The sequence below is a fragment of the Pelodiscus sinensis genome, chromosome 2 (assembly GCF_049634645.1).
Source record: "Pelodiscus sinensis isolate JC-2024 chromosome 2, ASM4963464v1, whole genome shotgun sequence".
Lineage (NCBI taxonomy): Eukaryota > Metazoa > Chordata > Testudines > Trionychidae > Pelodiscus > Pelodiscus sinensis.
The window spans coordinates 10,476,900-10,494,245 of NC_134712.1; the positions used below are offsets into that span (position 1 = coordinate 10,476,900).

The window sequence follows — 17,346 nt, forward strand, 5'->3', positions numbered from 1 at the left end:
TGAATGGCACTGGAAAGAAAGGGCACTTAGCACCTCTCAAGACTGAACCCTAAACACATTGTTTGGCAAGCTACATAGGCAGATGCTTGACTTCAAATACATGAGTAGTCAGACTGTCTCTAATGGGCTTGAAGTGAAGCACATTTGTAATTACCCTTGGCATCCTACACATTCAAAAGTTTTAGGCCTCTCTGCAATTCTGAAATTGGCCTCAAAATCATGAGTTATTTTAAAAGAAATAGTTGGGGGCTATTTTGCTTGTCTTCTGATTTCTCAGTCTTTAGGTTATACTAACATCTTGTTTTTAAACTTTTCTGCACAACCATAGAGGCTAGACACTTCGTCTGTTAGTGAAAGCTGAGAAGTTCACATAGTCACATGACTCCAGGAGTTGGGGAATCATGAGACCTGGCAACACTGCTTAAGTGCCCTGCAGAATCGAGGAATCAACTTTTAACATTGATATGGGATGGAATTTTTCCACCACTGGGTTACCACATTCAGGGGGGTCATGGGACATTGAAAAATTTATTACAATATAAAACAAAGACAAACTTGCTTCCCTTGTTCCCTGCACAGCCTAACCCTTCAAGGTAAAGTATTCTCTGTCAACCTCTACATACACATGTACAAATGACCTGCATATAGGCCCGGTATTGTTATCATTACTTCATTTTACATTCACTTTTATAGTAAATACAAGAGAATTGTAAGTTTCTAATATACTTTGAATGAGAGGTTGCCAGCCTGAAATGGTTGAGAAACTGCTCAAGAGTAAGAGTGCCCTGGAAAGCTTTAGGTATAGGCTGTTCTCTCTTACACATGGAGAATTTTACAGCTTTGGGTAAGGAAGTCAGGCCTGTGGGATCTGGAACCTGCAGAAGTCTAACTGGAGTGTAGCTGAGAATGCTGAACCCAACAACCTAACGCTTCTTGAACGGCTTATATTCTGTAAATGTATTCATAGGGGAGGTCCAATAAAATTGTGTATATTAACTTTCACTGTTGCCTCTTTGGCAGCCTTGGATGTCTCTAATGCTATGTTTAGACTACAGGCTTCTTTTGGAAGGAGTTTTTCCAGAAGAGATCTTCCACACTGCCAAAGCACATCGAAAAAGCATCTGTTTTTTCGAAAGAGAGCATCTACACTGAATGGACGCTATCTCGCATTTAAGCTGTGATAACTATGGATGGAGTGGCCACCAGGGCACCTGTGCTTTTTCCTCTTTCCTCTTCTTTCTAAAGAACTCCCTCTTCCCCATCCACACGTGCCTTTTTCCAAAAGAGCACTTTCGGAAAAAGGCTTCTTCTTCATAGAAAGAGGTCTATCAATGTCAGAAAAAACCTCTGTTCTTTCCATTTTTTTTTTAAAGAACGTGATTGCAGTGTGGACATCAGTGAAGTTTTTTCAGAAAAATGGCCAAAAAAAACCTCTGCAGTGTAGACGTAGCCTATATAAATACTCTTGAGGAATTCCTCATGGGCACGGATGTTCCTCAGCCCACCACCTCCTCCTGTAGCTCTCTTCTAGCCATATAGCTAAAATGAAGCTTTATGCAATATAACGTGCCTCAGTTTACCTTACTAGCCGTATTTTTTACTTGCAGAAAGGAAAAGTCTAGTGCTACTGGTAAAAATGTATTAAGCAGATTGTATGTATTTGTTATTAATGTTAAAGCAGGAATAGACCCAAAGGATCTATTTGTTAATATTGTTATTTTTTATTGTTAGGATTTTTTTATTTATTTAAGAGTGTAAGAATGTTTTTTGTATTACATTTATTTCTAAAGAAGCAATTATGTAATTTTTATTTGTGTGAGTGCAGAATGAGGCATGTGTGTTAGAAGATAAGTGTGAAGGCTATCACTGGACCTAATGTTCTAGGAAAAAGCTGAAGACAGATGTAAAGGGGCCAGAAAATTGCTGTATACCACCATCAAAATGCAAATGACGGACAAATTAACGACTCTAAAAAAATAAGGCAACCACCTATTAATTAGAACAAAATAGCTGTAATATAAAAAAAATAAAATAAAAACCAAGCACTCGTCAAATGGCAATTAATTACAGCATGACAACATAAAACTTACTGATCCCAATAAAAAATACAATAAAAAGGGCTGCATTGCCATAATTGTTGGATCCCATCCTGACATCCCAGCGCATAAGTCCAGACTGACATAGCCCCCGCTCCTTAGCTGATTTACTACTGTATTCTTAATAAACACGACATGTTCTCTTTGCCCCTCAAAGATCCCATGTGCTTCTTATAAGCATAACATCCCAAAAACCTAAATACAAAGTACTGTTTACCTATCATAATTTTTAATTCACAAAAAATAACACTCGGGTGTAAGGTTTGGTTCTGTCTGCTTCCAATAACTTTCACAGCACAACTTGGACAGCGTGAGTCTGTCACCCAAAAATACAAGTATTCTAAATGGAATCTGTAAGTCTAAGGTTTGGCTCACTTCACTTCACCAAAAACAAGTGGGTTCAGATTTCAATCCAGACTAATTTATAATAATCACCTACAGAAATGAACTGCCTAATTGAATGACGCCTTGGCAATTATAAATCTGCTTAACCCGGAAATGATAAATTCATTTGTTTCGATTTCATATTTCAAAGTAATCTCGGGAGATGTAAATCAGGACTGTTAGATTTATAAACAATTCTCCGAACATTTCTGTCATTTCTGTCTTTTCAAGATATTTTGGCCTTGGAAAGGGTTCAGAAAAGGGCAACTAAAATGATTAGGGGTTTGGAACGGGTCCCATATGAGGAGAGGCAAAAGAGACTGGGACTTTTCAGTTTAGAAAAGAGGAGACTGAGGGGGGATATGATAGAGGTCTATAAAATCATGAGTGGTGTGGAGAGGGCTTGTGAGGGTTTCGGGGTGCGATCACCCGCTCCCAGTCCGAGAGGGGGGGTCTGCGGACCCCTTTTGGTCCTCCTTTTGTCCTGTGTCGTCCCTGGGCCGCCGGTGTGGAGTCCGGGCCCCTGGGGTGCGATCACCCCCTCCCAGCCAGAAGGGGGGGTCAGCGAACCCCAGGCCGTGAGTACCCGCCGAGCGGGATGGGGGGCCGGAGCCCCTAGCCTTAGGTCCTCCTCCCCCAGTCCGGGGTTCTAGTTTGGTCCCAGTCGGTTAGTGTGGCTGTCGGGTGCTGGACGCTCCCCATGTGGAGGGAGGGGGACCCGGTCCCGCCCTCTCTCCGGGTCCCAGCCCGGGGCCCTGAGCGCCGGGGCCGCTAGCGCCCCGGCACGGTGGACGAGGGGGGTGAGGATTCTCCCCCCTGTGGCCCGTCCACCCACGGCCGCCAGAAGCGCCCTGCCCCGGGCTCCTTCCTCCCTCCCGTTGGGTCTGCCGGCCGATCCCCGTCGCCCTGGCGCCTACCTTGACTCGGCGGTCTGTGGCGTCTCACGTTCCGGTGGAGTCCCGGGGGTGAGCTCTCCGGCCCTGGCACGCTCCTGGCCGTCCCGGTCCCTCCTGACTCGACGCGGTGGGGTCCTCCTGCCGTCTGGCGAGGGGCTGAGTGCTCGCCAGGGGCAGTGGCTGTCCTGGAGGCCCCGGGACCAGCGCCGGTCCGGCAGCCGGGCTGTGTGGCGCTCACGCTCCGTCCTGCGGTGGGGGCTGCTCCTCCGCCACCGCGAGGAGCCTGCGCCCCGCTTCTCCGGCGGCGGGCACTTTTAAACTGGCCCGCCGCGCCAGCCGCCGCCCGGGGCTCCGCCCCTTCCGGGCACGCCCCCGCTGGCAGCCCTCGCCAGTTGCCGTGCGCCCCGGCCCCGCCTTCCCTGCGTGGGCCGGCGGGGGGGGAGCCGCCCATCAGCTGCCGGCGGAAGCGCGGGGGAAGCGCCCCCGCCTGCCGCCCCCGGCGGCTGGAGTTGCGGGGTTGCTGGGGGGTCTGGGGCCGGCCGGCAGAGCCCCGCCGGTGAGGACTCCGCTCGCCCCGCCCCCGGGAGAGTGACGGCCGGCGGGGGCTCCGCTCCCCTCGCCCCTGGTCCGGGGCCGGCCCGTCACACACCCCCCCCCCTTACCGAGGGGTCTCCCTCATCCCCCACGGGCTCGAACGCCCGCGAAAAGAAGTCAGCGTTTTGGTGTTTTTTTCCCGCTCGGTATTCTACGTCGAAGCGGTAGGGTTGTAATGCCATATACCAGCGCGTTAGGCGCGGGTTCGAGTTTTTCATGGAATTTAACCACACAAGCGGGGCATGATCCGTGATTAGTTTGAATTTATTGCCCCATAGATAATACCTTAGGGTCTCAATGGCCCATTTCACCGCCAACGCCTCTTTCTCGATTGTGGCGTAGTTCCTCTCCCGCGGTAGGAGTTTCCGGCTCAGGTAAAGGATCGGGTGTTCCTCTCCGTCATGGTCCTGGGCCAGTACTGCTCCTAAACCGCATTCGGATGCATCTGTGTATAAAGAGAATGGTCTTTCAAAGTCAGGCTGCCTCAACACTGGGGCTTGGACTAACCTGCGCTTTAGTTCGTGGAAGGCCTGGTCGGCTTGTGCCGTCCACTGGATCTTGTTGGGGTGCGCGTCCTTGGTTAGTTCCGTCAGAGGGGCTGCGATCGTGGCAAAGTCCGGCACAAATCGGCGATAATATCCCGCCAATCCCAGAAACCCTCGTACCTGCCTCTTCGTTGATGGTGGCGGGTAGTTCCGAAGGGCTTCCACCTTTCCCAACAGTGGTTTCAGTTGCCCCCCTCCCACGGTGTAGCCGAGGTAGGACACCTCCCGTTGGGCGAAGTGGCACTTTCGGGGATTCGCTGTGAGGCCTGCCTCCTGCAGCGCTTGCATCACGGCTTCCAGATGCTGGAGGTGCTCTGGCCACGTCACGCTGTATACGGCGATGTCATCGATGTAAGCTGCTGCGTACCCCTTCATGGGCTCCAGTACCTGGTCCATGACCCGCTGGAAGGTCGCTGCTGCTCCGTGGAGTCCGAACGGCATCCAGCGAAACTGAAACAACCCGAAGGGGGTGGCGAACGCGGTCTTCTTCCTATCCTGGGGTTCCAAGGGAATCTGCCAGTAGCCTTTCGATAGATCTAGGGTGGTGATGTACTTAGCCCTCCCCAGGCCCTCCAGCAGCTCCTCCACCCGTGGCATGGGGTAAGCATCGAATTGCGAAATCCCATTAACCTTTCGAAAGTCAATGCAGAACCGCACGCTCCCGTCTCGCTTGGGGACCAAGACTATGGGGCTGCGCCACTCGCTCTGCGATTCTTCTACCACCCCCCATTGTTTCATGGTCTGCACCTCCTGCCGGACGGTGTCCCATACCTTTCGGGGGAGGGGTCTATGAGCCTCACGCACTACCTGTCCTGGTTCGGTATTGATACGGTGCACCCCTACCTTCGCTGTCCCCGGGGTCGTCGTCAGAACGTGACGGAACCGGCGCAGGAGTTCTTCCATTTGCGTGCGTTGGCCCACCGTCAGCTCTGGCCCTATGGACGGGGTCTCTTCCTCCGCGTGGTAGGTTGGGGAGGGGCCGAGGTCTTCGTCGCGGTCCGCGGGCGCCACTAGGAGTCCTTCCCGGGCCACCCACTTTTTGAGCAGGTTCACGTGGTAGATCTGCGTGGCCCTTCGTCTCCCGGTCAGCCGCACCTCATAATTCACGTCTCCTACCTTCTGGACGACCTCGTAGGGGCCCTGCCACGCCGCGAGGAGTTTGGACTCCTGGGTGGGCAGGAGCAACAACACTCGGTCGCCGGGCTCGAACTGGCGGTTCGCGGCCGTGCGGTTGTAGTAGTGGGCCTGTCGCGTCTGGGCCCTCAAGAGATTCCACTTCGCATAGGCGCCGAGACGCCGTAGCTTCTCTCGGAGCTGCAAAATATACTGTACCGTGCCCTGGCACCGGGCCGACTGCGCCTCCCAGTCCTCCCTTAGGATGTCCAGGATCCCCCGGGGCTGCCGCCCATATAGTAACTCGAATGGGGAAAATTCCGTGGAGGCTTGGGGTACCTCGCGGATGGCGAACATGAGGGCGGGCAACATCTGGTCCCAGTCCCTCGGGCTGTCCTGCACCACCCGCCGGAGCATGTCCTTTAAGGTGCGGTTGAATCGCTCTACTAATCCGTCAGTCTGGGGGTGGTATACTGACGTCCGCAGGGTTTTAATGCGGAGGAGTGTGCACAGCTCCTTTATCAGCTGGGAAGTCACGTTTGTCCCCTGGTCCGTGAGAATAGCCTGCGGGAACCCCACCCTCGCAAAAATTTTAAGCAGTTCTGTCGCCAACGTGGGGGCCTTGACGTTGCGGAGCGGGACGGCCTCCGGGTACCGGGTGGCGTAGTCGACCACCACGAGGATGAACCGATGCCTCGCCCGGGAGGGCTCCAGTGGCCCTACTAGGTCCAGGGCCACCCGCTCGAAGGGGGTGCCCACTACCGGGAGGGGTACCAGGGGGGCCACCGGGACGGCGCCCGTTGCGACCTTCTGGCAGCTGGGGCACGAGGCGCAGAAGTCCCGTACCGCCCGGTAAACCCCCGGCCAATAGAATCGGCGGAGGACCCGCGCCAGCGTTTTTTCCCGGCCCAGGTGCCCCGCCCAGGGGTTTGTGTGTGCGAGGTCCAGGACCTCCCTCCGCCGGGTCTGGGGGACTACCAGCTGTCTCTGTTCCCTCTCCCCCGCCCCGCCTGTTACCAGACGATATAGGCGGTCCTGGATTACCTGGAAGCGGGGGCCCTGCTGGCGTTCGTCCGTCTCGTCCGGATCGCCGGCCCGTTCCCAGGCGTACCGTAGAGTCTCATCGGTCCGCTGCTCCTCCAAGAAGTCGGAGTCGTCGCTTCCGCCGCCCCGTGAGGGCGCCACTGGGCTAGGGGCGCGAGGGTGTACGTAGGCTTCCTTCGCGGGGGCCCGTCCGTTCGGCCGGTCCATCCCCTTCCGCAGGAGTCCCGGGAACCCCGGCCAATCTCTCCCTATCACCACGGGGAGTGGTAGGTTCGGGGCCTTCCCCACTCGCCAGACCCTGGCCATCTGCCCATCCGCCAAGTGGACCCACACTGTGGAATAGGTTCGCACGTCCCCGTGCACGCATTTCATCTGGGCGGTCTCGCCGGCGGGCGGGGCCTCCCTTACCAGCTCCTCCCGTACCAGGGTGAGCGCGGAGCCGGAGTCCACTAAGGCCTGCAGGGGTTTCAGCCCCAGCCAGACGGTCACTGTTGGTCGTGCCGGTCCCGTCTGTGGGTCCCCTGGGGTTGGTGTGGACAGGGTACAATCCATCATCGGGCAGTCGCGTTTCAAGTGCCCCTCTTGCCCGCATTGATAGCAGGCGGTCCGGCTCGCCGCCCTCCGGTCGCCGCCCCCTTGCTCTTCGTGGCCTTTTCTGCCCTCCCCGGGGGCCTCCCCCGGCCTTGCGGGCCAGATGGGAGCCAAGCGCCGCCCCCCGCCGGCGGGTGGCTTTGGGGCGCCTCTGGCCGGTGTCGGCCCTGTCCCGCGGGCCCGCGGTGCATCCCTCGTCGCGGGGCCGGGCATGGACTCCCGGCGCGCTCCGACCTCCCCGCCCTCCGCATCGAGGTGCGCCTCCGTCAGTGTGATGGCTGCCGCTAGAGTTCCCGGCTGGTGCCGGCGGACCCACTTCTGGGCACCCGGGGGAAGGAGGTGGACGTATTGCTCCAGGGCCACCATTTCGGCAACTTCGGTGCCCGTCCGTTGCTCCGGCTCCAGCCACCGCCAAGCCCACTCATGCAGGCGCTGTGCGAAGACTCGAGGTCGCTCCCCTGGTTTGAATCGCTCGTTACGGAATCTTTGGCGGTACGTGTCACTGTTAATCCCTAATTGGTCCAGGATGGCCTCTTTCACCCGGTTGTACTGCAGTGCCTCCCGGGCTGCTAGGCTCCGGTAGGCCATCTGGGCGGGCCCGGACAAGTACGGGGCCAACAGCGTCGCCCAATGGGCCTCCGGCCACCTCGCAGCCGTAGCCACTCTCTCAAAAGTTGTCAAATATGCCTCGGGGTCGTCCCCGGGCCCCATCTTGGTCAGGCGGAGGGGTAACGATCCCAGATCGCGGTTGCCGTCGTCGCTCGGCCACGCCGGCCCTCCCGCCGAGCTGGGCGGGGGAGCCCCGTGCATCCACTTCTCATGTTGGGCTGATAGCTCCTGCACCAGCAACCGTTGCTGATCCTGGAACTGGCTCGCCAGCTGCTGCATCATTTGGGACTGCTGTTGTTGCTGCTGCCGCTGGGTTTCCCTCACCCAGTCGAGTAGCTGCTGAGCATCCATGGTGGTAGGCCTTTCCGTCTGCTCCCTAGGCGCAGAGGACACCCTACCGTAACCACCTGTCACTTAGTGGGGGTCATGCCCACATTCTCCACCACGTGTGAGGGTTTCGGGATGCGATCACCCCCTCCCAGTCCGAGAGGGGGGGTCTGCGGACCCCTTTTGGTCCTCCTTTTGTCCTGTGTCGTCCCTGGGCCGCCGGTGTGGAGTTCGGGCCCCTGGGGTGCGATCACCCCCTCCCAGCCAGAAGGGGGGGTCAGCGAACCCCAGGCCGTGAGTACCCGCCGAGCGGGATGGGGGGCCGGAGCCCCTAGCCTTAGGTCCTCCTCCCCCAGTCCGGGGTTCTAGTTTGGTCCCAGTCGGTTAGTGTGGCTGTCGGGTGCTGGACGCTCCCCGTGTGGAGGGAGGGGGACCCGGTCCCGCCCTCTCTCCGGGTCCCAGCCCGGGGCCCTGAGCGCCGGGGCCACTAGCGCCCCGGCACGGTGGACGAGGGGGGTGAGGATTCTCCCCCCCTGTGGCCCGTCCACCCACGGCCGCCAGAAGCGCCCTGCCCCGGGCTCCTTCCTCCCTCCCGTTGGGTCTGCCGGCCGATCCCCGTCGCCCTGGCGCCTACCTTGACTCGGCGGTCTGTGGCGTCTCACGTTCCGGTGGAGTCCCGGGGGTGAGCTCTCCGGCCCTGGCGCGCTCCTGGCCGTCCCGGTCTCTCCTGACTCGGCGCGGTGGGGTCCTCCTGCCGTCTGGCGAGGGGCTGAGTGCTCGCCAGGGGCAGTGGCTGTCCCGGAGGCCCCGGGACCAGCGCCGGTCCGGCAGCCGGGCTGTGTGGCGCTCACGCTCCGTCCTGCGGTGGGGGCTGCTCCTCTGCCGCCGCGAGGAGCCTGCGCCCCGCTTCTCCGGCGGTGGGCACTTTTAAACTGGCCCGCCGCGCCGGCCGCCGCCCGGGGCCCCGCCCCTTCCGGGCACGCCCCCGCTGGCGGCCCTCGCCAGTTGCCGTGCGCCCCGGCCCCGCCTTCCCTGCGTGGGCCGGCGGGGGGGGAGCCGCCCATCAGCTGCCGGCGCAAGCGCGGGGGAAGCGCCCCCGCCTGCCGCCCCCGGCGGCTGGAGTTGCGGGGTTGCTGGGGGGTCTGGGGCCGGCCGGCAGAGCCCCGCCGGTGAGGACTCCGCTCGCCCCGCCCCCGGGAGAGTGACGACCGGCGGGGGCTCCGCTCCCCTCGCCCCTGGTCCGGGGCCGGCCCGTCACAGGGCTGATAAAGAAAAGTTATTTATTAGTTCCCATAATAGAAGAACTAGAGGACACCAAATGAAATTAATGGGTAGCAGGTTTAAAACTAATAAAAGGAAGTTCTTCTTCACACAGCGTGTTGTCAACCTGTGGAACTCCTTGCCAGAGGAGGCGGTGAAGGCTAGGACTATAATAGAGTTTAAAGAGAAGCTGGATAAATCAATGGAGGTTAGGTCCATAAAAGGCTATTAGCCAGGGGATAAAATGGTGTCCTTGGCCTCTGTTTGTCAGAGGCTGGAAAGGGATGGCAGGAGACAAATCGTTTGATCATTGTCTTCGGTCAACCCTCTCTGGGGTACCTGGTGCTGGCCACTGTCGGTAGACAGGATACTGGGCTAGATGGACCTTTGGTCTGACCCAGTACGGCCGTTCTTATGTTCTTATGTTCTTATATTTCTCACATTAAACTCTTAATTGACTTAAAAACTACAGTAAAACTCCAATAGTCCGGCATCCAATAGTCCGGCACTCCTGATAGTCCAGCATCAAAATGGCAAGAGCCTACTGAGTGAGCTTCGGCAAAAAATGAGTCTCAAGGTAACAGCAGCAGCAGCTGAACTGAGCAAAAAGGGTAAAAAAGGCTTAAAAAAACTAAAACATTACAGTATGCTGTATACAGTATGTACAATAAAAAGGGTTAAGAACACTTTATATACAGTATATAATGTATACCGTATATATATAACCAGCTTATAGTACCTCCTGATAATCCGGCACCATCTAGGTCCCATAGGTTCCGGATTATCAGAAGTCTACTGTATCAGTATTTAGCACCAACAAAATACAGGACTATGTAGCACTTTAAATAGTAGGACTATTTAGCACCACTAACAGAAAGCTGCTGGCCTTAACATTATGTCTTACTTGCTGAGAGCAGAATTATTATTAATAATAAAACCTACATGCTCTGCTGTCCAGACTTCATTTGGATAAAGCTAGACAGATCACATGCCAGATCACATTTCATTTTCCAGAGTATTGTAACTAGCAGTGAATGGAAGCAGCCTTGTGTATCCAACTCACTCTGTACTAGTAAAGGAAATGAGAATAGATCACTGACTCAGGCGGCAATGCCTCGTTAATTTTGGACAAATTTTGTATCAGTATAATTATGTCTGGTAGGGCTCTGAACTTTCCTGAAATTATAGAGGTACAACCAGTTATATCAGTTTAAAGGTGTTTTATGCCAGGATTATTTATTCCCCTTTCCATATGGGAGTAAATTATTCCAGTCCAGGTTGAACCTCTCTAGTCTGGCACTCTGGTCTGACAACATCTATAGTCCAGCATGATTTTAGTGAGCCAGATGTTCACTTATCAAGGGTGTGGCCAAGTTTCCCACGGTCCCATAAAGTTTGTTTACAGCCACCAGTCCTGGCTCTCAGTGTTCTGTGCTGGGTTTTTTTAGCTCTAATTTACCCCTATATATCTTCTAAGAGCCTAGGAAGCTGTGGAAGTGTTGGTAATGCTGCTAGACAATATTGACTTCCTGTGGTCTGGCAAATTCTCTGGTTCAGCACCAGTCAATTCCCAAGGAGGCCAGTCTAGAGAGGTTCAACCTTTATAAGGGTATTTATACCAACAGAGCTGCGTCTGTGCTAGGGGCACTTTTACAGGATGGCTATAGTTAAAGCAATACCACTTCGTGAGAACCCAGGCTTAAGAGTACTTGTTTCAGAGAACCAGGCACTGCATAGGATTTCCAAAAACACCGCAATGACTTAGGATCACAAATCCCATTGATACGAACTGTGCTCTGAAGTGACTCAGCAGTCAGTAAATCCCATTTCCTAACTATTCCCGGTGCTACGGACCAACCTGTGGTAGGTCTTTTGGATTCCATGGTTCCCTCCGAGCTCTCCCACCGCCTTCTCTGCTCCTGACCAAGGAGATCCACCCTCTCCCCTGTAGCCCAGGCAGGATCAGGTTTGCTGCCCAGAGCAGCGTGCCCAGCTAGGCAGTAGCCATGAGAGCTCTCCACGCTGAGTGGTTTTAAAGCTTCCTGGAACTTTGAAAGGGGGAGTGGCACATGCCTGGGGGGCTGACTGCCACCAGCCCGGGGGACTGACTGCCACCAGCCCGGGTCAAAACAGTGAGCAGAGCAATCATGGTGGGCATTGTGGGATCACTCCTGGAGGCCAGTTACAGGGACAGAATGAACACAGTGTCTCTACTGACCCTCTGTTGACCTAACTGTGAGGCAAAACACTTTCCATCTCTTGTCAGGGTGATTTTACTGTGTTGGCAAAGCAGCAGAGTGTCGTGGGTGGGGGGAGCATTGTTGTGTGTACACCTCTGCTGTTTAGGAGGATAGATCAAGATGGCCAACCCAGGTCCTGTGCTTTGGGGGACCCTGCGGCAGCCACCTCAACCATCCTATGGATGTGAGGGACCTGAAGGATCAGGAGGCCTGGCGCAGCGGCAGCAGATTCACCCCCCCACACACACACCCCTACACTCTCCGTGGCAGCCCTCTCCTGGCTGGCTGCGCTACACTTCTATGCCGCAGCAGGAAGCAGAGTGCCCCAACCTTGAGGTGACCTTCTCCCTGCCTCTGCAGAGAAGCATGGCCCAGAGGACTGGAAGGATGGCGCGGTGGGGCAGAGCAGGTGACATGGTGAGTGCAGGGGGAAGAGGAAACCCCTACTGCTGGCATGCTAGACCCCATAATCCCCTTGACTTCATTGCTCGGGGGAAGGGAGTGGGGCCAGGAGAGGCGGAACAGGGGTAGGGTTTGGGGAAGGGTTGTAGTGGAGGCAGGGTGGGATGGAGTAGAGGCAGGGTAGGGTGGGGCTTGCAACAGGGGAGTTGATGTGGGCCCCACACCTGCTGCTGTGGGGAGGATTGCCCCAGACCCTACATCCCCTAGGAACAGTCCTGCTTATAATACAAGGTGGAACAGGTAGTTTAACATAAATATTTTACACATTTCAAAGATCTATTCAAGATGAAGTGAGGAGACACAGGGAGGAAAGGAAGAGGCGTGAAACCAGCAGGGGGTGGGGGCAGATTAGTAGGCTATAGTAATAACCCATAAATAAATCCAGAGTCTCTCTTGAGTCCATACTTCTTAGTGGCTAGAAAAGTGATGAATTTAAGCACCCAGGCTTGTCTTTTAAAGGGGTTGTTCAGGTCTCCTTTGAGGATGAGAACTGAGACGTCAGATGAAGTGTGATCGCTTCGTGAAGTGTTTCCCCACAAGCGATGGGCTGGTTATGCCTTTTATCCTTTTTCTGTGTGTTTGAGAGGGCAGTCGTTGTCTGCTGTCACCCACCTCATTCCGATTGGGGCTTTTCGTGCACTGGATGATGTGCATCATCTGGTGTGACAGGCATGAGTAAGACCCAAAGGTGTGTTTGTGGGGGAGTTTGATCATTATAGCAGCAGAGATAGGCGTGCATGTTTGCATCTGTTGTTTTGGCAGGGTTGGTTGCCACTTTCAGATAAGGTCTCTTGGTCAATGGGGAGTTTGCTTCTGATGATGAACTTAATGAGCGTGGGGGTTGTTAAAAGGCCAGAGGAGGAATCCAGGAAATGGGCTTTTTTCAGGATGGTGCTACCTCAAGAATGGATGTGAGCTGTTTAATGATATCCCTTTCCAGTCTAGAGGTACCCACATGAGGCATGCCAAATTTCAAAGCAATCTGTTTGGATGTTAGTGCACTTGCAAGAGTCAAACTTAAATCATATAAAACAATGAGAATGGAAGCCCTTTAGGCACTTGTCTGTACTGATGCATGTACACTTTGCAAATTATCTGCATTCTTAAACACCAGCTTGCGTCCTTCAGAGATTTAATGGGTGCCATGAGCTGCCTTGGATAAAACTTGACTAAGATCACAGCTGAAGCCCTGAGCTCCCATCACCCACTGGCTCAAACCCAGAGTCTTTCACCTCCATGGCTGAAGCCCTGAGACCTCCACACACACACCTGCCAGCTGAAGGCAGGAGTCTTCAGCTTCCTCAATCTCCCTGGGATCTGTAGTTTTTATACTATGGGGGTGAGGGCTGAGAAGGAATAAGCTCGGGACCCCGTGATATACTGGACATGGTGTATAAGTATATTAGAGAAGAAAAAGAGAGCCCATGCCTTGCTCTCAAACCAATTTGTAATATAGTAATTCCTGGCTTTGATCGAGTATATTTCAAAGCACTTGTCAGACTATGTATCATTATCACCATTTTATTTATGTGGAACCTGAGGCATAGAGTGGCAAAAATGACTTGACCAAGGTCATTGAGTAGGCCAGTGTCAAAGCCAGAAATAGGACCCAGCTCTCCTACACTGCAACTCAGTGCACAAACCACTAGGAAACACTGCCTCACTAGCACTGTGTCTCTTCCCTTTGGTCCTTAACTCTTGCATGCTTCATTAAGATTTGGATATTCCTTCCACTGACTCCAGTAAAGCAGGATTGAGCTGACACACATTTTACACATCACATTTGGCAATGGTAATTCCAAACATGATGAGACAGGGAAAAGAGACAGGGAACAGAAGAGCCCACGTTTACACCCCAAATCACATATTGAAAAAATATAGTAAAGTTTCCAAAGGCAAAATCTCTGAAATGGTCATGGAATGTGTTTCCTACCTGCAAGATCCAAGCCTCAGCAGGCTTTCAGTAACAGGCTCTAGCTGCAATCAACAGCTCCTGGTCTAGAAAAGGCTCCCCACCAGCAGCCTGGATCCTCTCTCCAAAATGGAGACTAACCTCACTCTCTCCTGCACAGCCTGAAAGAGCCACCATTCCCCTCCTTTTCCCAAGGGCTCATGGGAGTTGTAGTCTCTAGGGCTAGATTGGAGCACAAAGGATTCTCCCAGTAAAAGTCAGAGGTTCTTTTAGTAAGGGAACTACACACATAAAATTGAAATATTTGCATTGTGTTTTGAAACTTGTCGACTACCTCTTTTAGTGCCGCACTTTGTGTACACATGGATGAAGAGTGCATGGAGCATGAACTCAGAATGGGTTCTGGTACAGAGCAATAACTGGATCCCAGAGATCTTTGAGGAGAGCTTGTTGAAAATTGGGATTTTTTCATTATTTTTAATTAAAAAAAGGAGGATGTAGGGTTGTAATATTGTTGTTTCTTGTCCAAATGTAGACTTTTGAAAAATTTGAACCAGCTGTCATACATTTTATTATTATGGATATTATTATTTTGCTAACCAATTTTGTGAAAAACAAAAACGTTCTGTTTTGGAAAACTTTGTCTCCCTCTAGTTGTGGGGTTTAATCTATTAACATCTGTAATGATACAGGAGATCTTTAAAAGAGAAGCCCATTTAAATATAAAAATTACCTTTTCCTTTTGATTTTCTCCTCTCGATTTTTTTTCTCTTGTCTTTTCATCCCTCTCCCATCCTTCCAAACAAGGAAAAGTAAATAAGCTGGATAAGTTTGGTTCTTGCATGAGTGAGAGATTCATAGCTCTGGTATAGCACCCTAATTTATAACCAAACATAATTTGTCATCTGTCGGCTTCTTCATAATGGGATAGCTCTGCCAATGCACTTCAGCCCTAGCCTACAGCCCATCAGCATCACACAACTCTTGAGAAGTACAGGAACTCCTCAAAGAAACACATAAAAATGAGAGGAGCAGCACATGAAAATACAGCTGTTTCCAATATGACTCGAATTAAAGTGGCACACATTAGAAGTTTTTGAAATAACAAAAAGGAATTATTTTCCTGTGGACATAGCCTAGGAGCAGAGCTTGAGGGGTCTGGCACCTCTGATTTATATAAAGTATCCAAACCCTTCTCAGAACTATAGTGCTTCAAGGAATTATGAGGATTATATGTGGGAAAAAACGAACAGGAGAAAAGAGCATCTAGCACTTTTTGCAGAAAAGCGTCCATGCCAAGCTAGACACGGTTTTGCACAAGAAAGCCCCGATCACCATTTTCACCATCGGGGCTTTTTTGTGCAAAACAGTTTTTAGCTGTCTACACTGGCCCTCTTGCACAAAAACATTTCCGGAAAAGGGCTTTTGCCCGAACGGGAATGTCAAAGCATTTGCGCAAGAAGCACTGATTTCAGACAGTAGAACGTCAGTGCTTTTGTGCAAAATCAAGTGGCCAGTGTAGACAGCTGGCAAGTTGTTGCGCAAAAGCAGGTGCTTTTGCTGAAAAACTTACCAGTCTAGACGCAGCCTCTATGTGTAAAAAAAATACTTCCTGCGGGACGACAGAGTGCCATCATCACGTCATCTGCATCTTGCCACTCACTTCCGCCTGCAGTCTCAGCTGTGTGGCCTCCTCCTCCGCACTTAGGGATGTCAAGAGACGATACTCTATCTACCCCCAGCCTGCCCCTGCCCCCTTCCTCCTGGCCAGACTCTGCACCCTCCCTTGCTCCTGCCCCCTCCCTCTGGCCAGACATTCTACTCCCAGTCTGCTTCTGTACCCTACCTCCCAACCAGACCTTGCACCCTCACCCCCTCCTGGACCCCACCCCCCACCCAGATCTTGCACCCCCATCCCTATCCCACTCACTGGAAACCCTCTCCTGCACACTGAACCCCTCATTTTTGGCCCCACCCCAGAGGAGTGAAATGTTTGAGGGGGCCACATCAGTGGGGGGGGGGGGGGTTTGGAGTGGTTGTGTTTTCCTTCTCACTTGTGTGGTCCCCAATTGATTTTTCTGTGGGTCAGTGTCCAGCCAACCCCAAAATGGTTCCCCACCTCTGCCATAAATAAAGACAATGTTGAAACCTTTTTTGTTGGACATAATATTTTACTTTATTTAAAAAGAAGCCTGGCCAACAAGGCCACAGGTGGGTCCTAGCCCCCATCTGGCAGGGTCCTGTCTCCAGCCCTGATGCTGGAACAGACCCCCCCTCCTGCTGCAGCACAGGTAGGAGGGGAGACTACGATCTGGCTGTGGTGGACAGAGGGGGGTTGGAGAGCGTAATATCAAGAGGTTTCATGGACAAAACCCCACTTCCTCAGATTTATTTATGGCTTCTTTGTATTACCAGATTATAACAAAACAGCCAGAGCGTACCAGCAAATATGGTCTGTAAATAGCAAGAAACTCAGATTAGGGACCCTCTTTTCACTTACATTTTGGCTACGTCTACACTGGCCCCTCTTCCGTAAGGGGCATGTAAATTTCAGCAGTCGTCGTAGGGAAATCCGCGGGGGATTTAAATATCCCCCGCGGCATTTAAATAAACATGGCCGCCGCTTTTTTCCGGCTTTTAAAAAAGCCGGAAAATAGCGTCTAGACTGGCCCCGATCCTCCGGAAAAAGCGCCCTTTTCCGGAGGGTCTTATTCTTACTTTGAAGACCCTCCGGAAAAGGGCGCTTTTTCCGGAGGATCGGGGCCAGTCTAGACGCTATTTTCCGGCTTTTTTAAAAGCCGAAAAAAAGCGGCGGCCATGTTTATTTAAATGCCGCGGGGGATATTTAAATCCCCCGCGGATTTCCCTACGACGACTGCTGAAATTTACATGCCCCTTACGGAAGAGGGGCCAGTGTAGACGTAGCCTTTGGGTTGCCACAAAGACACTATTAGCATATATTAAACAGCAATGAAAAGTGATAAGCAAGTCTGAAGTTCTCAAAAATCAATGGCTATTTATCGTAACTGCTCTGCAGATGAATACACTGAGACATAGGCCATTGAAGGCCAAACGTGAGTACTTAAAATTAGGGCCCAGAAGTTATAAAGTACAAGTGGGGATTTTCAAGGGTTCATTATTCAATCTACCCTGTTAAAGTCAAAATTCTTTCATGTAGGCACCTAATTATGGATCTAGGTCATTAACTTTAGGCACCATCTTTGCACAGTGCTTTCCCCCCAGGCCGTACGATAAGCTGGGACAAAGATAAAG

The 17,346-nt window shown here is 52.8% G+C and overlaps 1 long non-coding RNA gene across 2 annotated transcripts in view; it reads right to left on the reverse strand.

The window, feature by feature from the left end:
• LOC112545871 (uncharacterized) overlaps positions 1 to 17,346 on the reverse strand; it is a 231,234-nt gene that overhangs the window by 161,048 nt on the left and 52,840 nt on the right. Inside the window, exon 1 of one of the 2 annotated variants that reach the window (XR_012900885.1) lies at positions 14,095 to 14,231. The exons of the other annotated variant lie outside the window; for it this stretch is intronic. This is a non-coding gene — a long non-coding RNA (uncharacterized LOC112545871). Of the gene's footprint in view, positions 1 to 14,094; positions 14,232 to 17,346 lie in introns of those variants that run through there. 2 annotated transcript variants of the gene reach the window in all.